The sequence below is a fragment of the Ochotona princeps genome, unplaced genomic scaffold, assembly GCF_030435755.1.
Source record: "Ochotona princeps isolate mOchPri1 unplaced genomic scaffold, mOchPri1.hap1 HAP1_SCAFFOLD_2532, whole genome shotgun sequence".
In the NCBI taxonomy this organism is placed as follows: Eukaryota; Metazoa; Chordata; class Mammalia; order Lagomorpha; family Ochotonidae; genus Ochotona; species Ochotona princeps.
The window spans coordinates 38,819-47,536 of NW_026696193.1; the positions used below are offsets into that span (position 1 = coordinate 38,819).

Genomic DNA, 8,718 nt, shown 5'->3' on the forward strand with positions numbered 1-8,718 from the left:
AAGCAGCCAAAGAGGCCCAAAGTCCTTGGATTCCTACACCCATGTATGAAGCTTGCTTCCCTGGATGTTCTAGCGTGCAGAGCTTCTGGAATCCCTGAACTGCTTGGCATGCACAGAGGAGCTATATCTCAACTTAACTTGGGCATTTCCCTTGCCACATAAAGTTAGTCCATGCTATAAATGCCTATTGCTCAAGCTACTTGAAGAGAGGGGAAGAGGGGAGATGTTATAGACAGGACATTAGGAAACCCAAATACGGGTGTGCCCCTTTTCTTGCAAGAAACATGTTCCTTCAGGTGTAAAACCATGGATAGTACCCAACTCCACCTGTATCATGTTTTTTCCATTAAAAAAACACACCTGATGTAAAATTTAATTTGTAAATCAAGCACTGTAAGAGATGGATAATAAAGAATACAGAACCTTATAACAATATGCTGTGATAACAATTATCTTAAAATATATGGATAATTATTTCTGGAATTTTTCATGTAATGCTTTGTGGCTGTGGTTGACTGTAGTTAACTGATGTGTTTCAAGTCAAACTGTACGTAAGGGAGGGGGTACTCATTGTGGTGGGATGTGGCTCAAGTTTCAAGGGTGGGAGATTATCCCTGGATTTCCACTTGCCTAACCCATATGGGATGCCACAGGCACATGGCACACTGTGCCCTTGGCTAACAGAACCCAACATGTCTTGTCACCGGACATGCTACAACAGCATTGGGCTGCACCCGGGTTTCTCTTCCCTACTCTGCTAGCTCTTCATTTATAAACAATTCTAGGAAGTCAAATGTTACATTCATCCTGCTTCTCAGCAGACAACGAGTCTGCTCTGAGATGCAATTTCCTGTGCTTCCTGACATGTAACTTCATTGGAGAATCCAGAGAGGTAGACATATCTGTTAGGTAGTCACAATGTTGTTGTCGCATGAAAGTACTATTGGGACCACCCTTCTGCCTGCCCATTTCTCCTATGCATGCTTGTGATTTCTCTCAGATGAATGGACACCCTTCTCCACCAGTGTGTCTCCAGTGGTTCTGCTGCAGAAGAGTACCATTGCCTCTCCTCTTGGAGGTCTCGGGGCTTATTGGACAGAAGACCCCTGAGACTCAGGTAATACTGGGCCTAGGGTAGAAACAGACAAATGCCTTTAATGACGAGCCCTTTTGCATGGCTTTGCACACCAGCTTCAGTGCTTTGTGCTTTGCAGACAACCTCTGTACATGCATTCAGATGGTTCATGGGGCTGCCCCCAGTTTCCACGGAACTCTACAGTCCTAAAAACCAACAAGTAATGACTGTGGTCCCTATTTTGATTTTGAAAAACCTTTATTTGGGGCCCAGCACAATGGCTCAATTGGCTAATCCTCATGTTGCAAGCAGTGGCATCCCATCTGGGCACCAGTTTGTATCCTGACTGCTTCACTTCCCAACCAGCCCCATGCTTGTAGCCTGGGAAAGCAGCAGAGGAGGACCCAAAGCTCCTCTCTCATGGCTTCAGATCAGTTCAGCTCTGTAGCACCAGTCAGTTTAGACATTTGGGGAGTGAGCCAGTGTATGGAGGATCTTTCTCTCTCTCCTCTCTGTAAATTTACCCTTCCAATAAAAATAAATCTTTAGAAAGAAATCGTTATTTTATCTGAAAGTTAGATTTAGAAAAAGGATATCTTTTATCCATTGAATTGGCCTGTAAATATCACCAACAGCCAGAACTAGTCCAGGCCAGCACTAAGAGCCTGAAACTCAATTGAGATTTCCCACATGGGTGACAAGAACTCACGTATTTAAGTCATTACCACTGCCTCCCAGGATGTGCATTAGCAAGAAGCTTATTTGGAAACAACAGCTGGGACATGAGCCAGGCAGTCCAGCATGGGAAGCACATGTCACGAGCAGCAATTTCACACACTGAACCCAACCCCTGCCCTGTGACAACCACCTCAAACCAACCTTTGAGTTCCTGAGAGGAAGGATATCATTGACCTTCCCTGGGTCAAGTGTTTATCCCCAGAGCTGCCAGTCAGTTAGGAGGAAGAGGAGCTGACTCACAGGAAGTGATGAGGAATCTGAACCCATGGATGTAGTCCTTGAACCAGTGAAGCCCTTCCCACACCCTGACCTCGGGACCTCATGCAGGTTCCCAGCACATTAGAGACAGCTCTCCTTGAACCAGGGCACCCCCACATCTACCATACTGGACATCACATGCACAGGAGTCATTTTTAAGGTGTTCTGTGTGTGTGTGTGTGTGTGTGTGTGTGTGTGTGTGTGTGTGTGTGTGTGGATGTGCACATGCTAACATATGCACCTCTCCAAAAGCAAAATTCCATAGAGAATTTAAGCGTAAAGTGCTAAATTCATGTTATTGTGAACAAAGCTTTGCAATTGTCATACTTAAAAAAATCTTTGAAAAGCAGAATTTCTTCCAACTCTGTTGCATTTCATATATGCCCACAATGGTTGGGACTACACTAGCCCAAGCTGGGAACTGAAAACTCCATCCAGGTCTCCCACATGCACCATCACTGGTGTCTCCCAGGATCTGAGCAAGAAGCTGGCATTTGGAGCCTGAGAACCCAAGTACTCCACATGCTGAGGTTGATACAACCCCTTGGTCACACCACATGGATGACAGATTCCTTGATCATGAAAAACAATGACAAGGGAAGAGGAGAAGCAGGGAAAGTCTCTAAACCCAGACTGCAGAAGCATATTTGATTGGGAGAGTTTGTGGCAGTCCCAGGAGAGCATGGATGAAGACACTGCTCAGAGAATACAGAGGTGTTCTCTGAGAGAAAACACCCCAGGACACGATCATGAAACTCCCTTAAGAAGAGTTCTTAAGGACATTGGGAAAAAATGCTTATGCTGTGCCATTAAACAACAAAATAGCAGCAGCAGCCAGGATTCAAAACTGTATTTGTATCTGTGACATGAGTTCCAGTACGCAATAAAGAGGGAGCATTCCCAGAAAATCACATCAAGGCCAACTGTTAGGGAAGTGGAGTACAAAGTGGACACCTTTTATTACAAACATGTTCGAACAGTATAAATTTTTTTCTTCCCTGAGAAAAAAGCCATTCTTTCTAAATGTCAACATCTGCTTTGAGGATAGTTCTAGGTTCACAGGAAACTTAACAAAGATAATGAGGAATTCTGAGACGAAACACCCGGATTCCCCCGTTGTTAACATCTTGCATTTGTCACAAGTAATGGACTAATATAGATATGTGATTGTCAACTAATAGATGTTAAAATCATGGGATTTTGAAAGTCTTCATCTGGGGCTGCATTCTGGCCCAGCATCCCACCCAGGACACCATGTGCCCAGTGGCTGTCAGTGCCCTGTGGGCTCTCCTACACTGTGACTTCCTCAGACTTCCTGGGTTTTTAATGAGCTTGCAGGGTTCCTCTCACGTATTTTTTAGGAATTCTCCCTGAGTTTTGGCTTCTCTTTTTCTTAAAATCAAGTTGAGGTTTTATGGTACTTGGTGGGGGAAATAAACATGCTAAAGTTAAATACAGTTTTCAAAACATCATATTAAAGGTTATATTACTCTTACAGTGAAACACACAACACAGAATCTTTTTCTAAATAAAACTCATGCCAGAAAAACTTGCAGTGATTGACCCAGGGTCAACTCCCAGGGAGTGACTTATGCGGACTATTCTTCATGTTTTGCATCTCAACTTTCTATATAAAATCATAAAATGTGTTGTATGGCTAGAAAAAGAATGACTGTTTAAAAAAATAAAACTCCTCTGGTGATGAGCCAAGCAGAGCTGCAGCTGGGCATATCTCCAGAGACAGAGGGAAGAAGGGAGGCAGGCAGGCAGGGCCTGGTGGGGCCTGGCTCAGGGACAGAGACTGTCAAGAGTGATGGGGAACACACCAGAGTCTGGCTGTGCTGGAACACTCAGGATTGCTCAGGACAGGATGGGAAGTATCAGCAAGAAGAGACAAGCAAGTAGGTGAGCAAGGAGCCAGCAAAGGCCGGCCTTGGAGACAGCTCTAATGAGAACATAGAGATGCATTCCAGGCCAAAGGGTAACCCAAAAATGTAAACAAGCCTGGAGCTTAGTCCTATCCAAATAAGTCATAAAGGATTAGAGGGTGCCACTGGCTGGAAGTGCAGCCACCTTCAAGTCTCAGAGCAAGGCACCACTGGGCCTTGTGTAAATACTGACATTTCAGGGAAGACAGCAATCTTTGTTTCCACTGGGAGGATTAAGTCAAGTTTATTGATCCTCAGACATGCTGTTTTTAATCAGGGTTTCCTTTAGAGCTAATATGTCTCTCAGTTTTCTTCATTGGGTGTGGAAAGGGAAGTCATTTTGGGTCTCTGGGAAAACTACTTCTAAATGCTTTGGAAGAAGCTACATGAAGGTCATGTGTAGCACCCAGGACAGTGACCCAAAAAGGATCTAAGAAATCCCCAGTGTGTTTCCCTGCTCTTGGTCCAGTACTAAAATAAATGGGCAGATTTAACAGGGCAGAAAGTGTAGCTCCCAGAGAATGCCAACTCTTAGTCAACATTGGAAAGCTTCTACCCATTGCTCGAGACCAAAAGCAGGTGCCTTCTTCACTAATTCAGCTATTCTAGCAGGGTCACTCTCCTGCTTCCTTTATGAAAAGCTGTGGTAATATTTTAAGAAAGATTGACTTATTTATCTGAAAGGCAGAGTGGCAGAGAGAGAGAGGAGAGACAGAGAAATGTTCTCTATTTACTGGTGCAAATGCACACAATAGGTACAAATTGACCAGGTGGGAGCCAGGAGCCAGGAACTCAGGCTGGGCTGGTATAGTAGCCTAGTGGCTACAGTCTTCAACGAGTACGCCCAGATCCCATATGGGTGCTTGTTCTAATTCTGGCGGTCCTGCTTCACATCCAGCTTCTTTCTTGTGGCCTGGAAAAGCAGTTGAAGACTTCCCAAAGCCTTGGGACTCTACACCCTTGTGGGAGACCCACTAGAGGCTCTGGGATCCTGACTATGGATTGGCACACTCCTGGCTATTGTGGTAACTTGGGGAATGAATCATCAGATGGGAGATCTTCCTCTCTGTCTCTCCACCTCTCTGCCTGTCTTTCTGATATAAATAAATGAATTCTGTAGCAAATGAACAAGCAGACAAACAAACAAAATACCCTGGCTTACAGACCTGACACAACAGCTAATTGTTGAATTGTCCACCCTGAAAGTTCTGGGGTCCAATATGGGTGCAGGTTGATGTCCTGGCTGCTACTCTTGCTATCTAGCTCTCTGCTTTTGGCCTGGGAAAGCAGTGGAGGATGGCCCAAACCTTGAGACCCTGCACCTGTGTGGGAGACCCTGATGAATCTCATGATTCCTGGCTTTGGATTGGCTGAGCTTCAGCTGTTGCGGCCACTTGGAGAGAGAGAGATTGTCTTTCCTTCCCTCTTTAAATCTGCCTTTCCAATAAACTAAATACATCTTTGAGAGTCAGAGACAGAGACATAGACAGAAGTGCAAACCATGATGCAGAGTTAAAAAGACAAGATGAGCACTCACAATCATCATAAAGCTATTCAGACTCAACTGTGCCCATGAATGGTAAGGGTGTTGCCCACAGCCCAGTCCAGTAGCCTAGTGGCTAAGGTCCTCACCTTGCATGTAAGGGATCTTATATGGTTGCTGGTTCATATCCTGGCTGCTCCACTTCTCATATTGCTCCATGCTTGTGGCCTGGAAAGGAGGCACAGGACAGCCTAAAGGCTTGGGACCCTGCACCTGTGTGGGAGACTTGGAGGAAGCTCCTGGCTCCTGGCTTCAGATCAGCTCATCTCTATCCATCGTGGCCACTTGGACAGTGAACCAGCAGGTAGAGGATCTTTCTGTCTCTCCTTCTTTCTTTGGATCAGACTGTTTAATGCAAGTGAATAAATCTTTAAAAAAAGAGAGAGAGAAAGAAAAACAAATGAGGAAAGGAAGGAAGGATGGAAGGAAGGTAAGAGGGAGGGAAGGGAAAGAAAGAAAGAACGACAGAGAGAGAGAGAGAGAAGAAAGAAAGAAAGAAAGAAAGAAAGAAAGAAAGAAAGAAAGAAAGAAAGAAAGAAAGAAAGAAAGAAAGAAGCAAAAAAAGAAAAAGGAAGAAGCAGGTGGTGACCAGTGCAGGCTGGCTATGGGAATGGGAATGGAGGGAACCAAGGCCTTTCGATGGGTAATCTCAGGTGACCACCTGCCAACACAGGGCCCTTTGGCAAGATCTGTGCCTTAATCTCATTTGTAACACCTCAACTCTCAGCTTTATTTTCTTTGCTTTTAATTGACCCGTATAGAATTGAGTAAATTGAAGGTGCCTCAAAGAGTGTTTTGATACATGCAATGTGGATACATGGAGTTGTTCAACAGCAGAAGCCCTGTATGCAAGTATGATTTTTGCATGCTGAGGATGCCTAAAATCTTCCCTGCTAGACACTGTGAAGTAAAGTCTGCCTCCCTCTGACCAGGTTCCTTGCTTGCAGATTCAACTAAAGGCAAATAGAAACATGTGTGTACTGAGCCTATCTAGAATGACCCTTGTCATTCCCTAAACAACCCAGTAAGCTGGCTATATACATACCTGGTAGACAAACTGGCTTAAGTGTATGTAATATGGAGATGGTTTAAAACTAGGGGAGCTTGTAACCAGACTTTAGTCCCCAATGTGGGCCCTACTGGGTTGTCATTGTGGCACAGAGATATTAAGCCACCATTGACAGCTTCAGAAACCCACGTGAGTGGCAGTTTGAGTCCCAGTTGCTCTGCTTCAGTTTCAACTCCCTGCTGATGCACCTCAGAGAGTAGTACAAGGCTGTCCAGGTGCTTGAACACCTGCACTCACATGGGAAACCCAGGTGGAGTTGTGAATCCCTGGCTTCAGTCTGGCTCCTATCCCTGATCATTGTGTAATCATCTGAGGAGTGAATCAGTACCTAGGATATTCTGTCTCTCTCATTCTGCCCTTCAAATAAATAATAAAGTGAACCTTGGCATCTTCCAGGCCGGGTCCATCTCCATGCTTGGAACCCTAATTCCAGCCACTGTGTACAAGTGGTGAGATGTCCCTGGGACTGCCTAAGCTCCAGAGGCTGCTCCCTTCCTGGGGAGTACACTGAGAAGAGAAATCTGGAGAATATGGCTGGCCCGGGACCCACCCACCATCAACATGGTGTGGTAGATGGAATTGGGTGGGATTAACATTGGGTTCTGGGGGTGAAAATTTCCAGCAGCCGGTTAGCTCCTGGCAGGTTCCAAGAGAGGTCCATCTCCGTGCTCAGAGCCCTGATTCTAGCCATCATGTACATGCAGTGAGCTGTACCCAGGCCTGCCCCAACTCCAGTGGCTGCTCCCTTCCTGGTGAATACTACTTGATGTTAATAAATGCATTGCAATACAACCTAAAAAATGAGAAATAGATATCATGTTTGATACTTTCTTTTGAAGATCTTAGTGAAGCAATTATTTTGCATATTTGAGCCATAATTGCCTTGCTTAGTCCTGGTTCTTCTTGGCCTTTTTCTTCCTCTGCTCCTTGCTATCACCCGAGCTGGTTGCTTAGTCACTCTGAAATTGCTCTTCTCCTTCCCCCATGTTGCCTTCTCACTTGCCCTTTTTTGTCCTCTCTTCTCTGCTTATTCTTTTTTTTTTTTTTTTTTTTTTTTTTTTTGGTTGCCAGATGATCCTTTATTGAAACATTTTCTCTTCTTTGCTAGCTTGGAATTCCACTGCACCACTGTTGATGTCATCTATGATGTTGTGCAGGTGGCGGCCATCCACGTTACAGTTCATTGACTGGGCAGTCTCCAGAATCTCTTTGATGGTTCCAGAAAGTTCTCTGGCTAGGAATTTGTGGCGCACCTGCAGACGATGTTGACAATTTCATCAAATGTGATTTTCCCACCGTGTTTGATGTTCTTCTGCTTCTTGCAGTCCCTCGGTGGCTCCTTGAGGGCCTTGATAATCAGGACAGAGACTGATGGCACCACCTCAATATGCATTTGTTGGCTCTGGATGGTCAGTTTGACCTGACCCGTAGGCCCTTCCAGTCCCCACAGGCTTTGCAATGTCATCTCCAACCTTCTTCAGAGACAGACCCAGGGGGCCAATCTTGGGGGCTAGGGCGGACGTGGTACTCACCTCACCGCCAGGGTAGAACTTGGGTGGCATGGTGGAGATGCCTGGTGTTGGAGGAATCCGAATTCTGGATGACCAAGGAAAGTTGCACTGTGGCCTACTCCCAGGTGAAAAGCAAAAGAACTTATTCTTACACCCACCCACCCACTCAGTTTCTCCCCTCCTCTGTTTTTTCAGCACCCTTTGGTTTTCTGCTTACGTTACTCAGTGCAGTTCTCCAATTACCTCATATTTGGTGAAAGAGAGCTGCTGCAGCCAATCTGGTTTCTGTCTGCTTTTAGATCAAATGATTTATGAGCTGAAGTGAGATGCTTTTAATCTGTCTTGCTGCACTCTGAGTCTGTAAGATGGTTATTTAGATGGCGGTGCCTGGAAGAGAAAGTGGCAGGGACAGGGAAAACCAAAGGGTTTGCTGAACTAACATTTTTAAATGTGCATTGAATCCAATGAATCCAAGGTTGGGATTTCTCTGGAATTCCAGGACTGCCCTAATTGCATTTTTTACTGAGAGTAGGAGGGGAAAGAAATAGGAGATTCACTGAGCTGTATTAAAGAGTCAGAATTAACAGCTGCTCCAA

General features: G+C 45.2%; 1 pseudogene; it reads right to left on the minus strand.

Annotated features, from left to right (window-relative positions):
- Positions 1-7,690: 7,690 nt before the first annotated feature.
- On the minus strand, positions 7,691-8,237 carry LOC131478815 (large ribosomal subunit protein uL11-like; annotated as a pseudogene).
- Between the last annotated feature and the right edge of the window lie 481 nt (positions 8,238-8,718).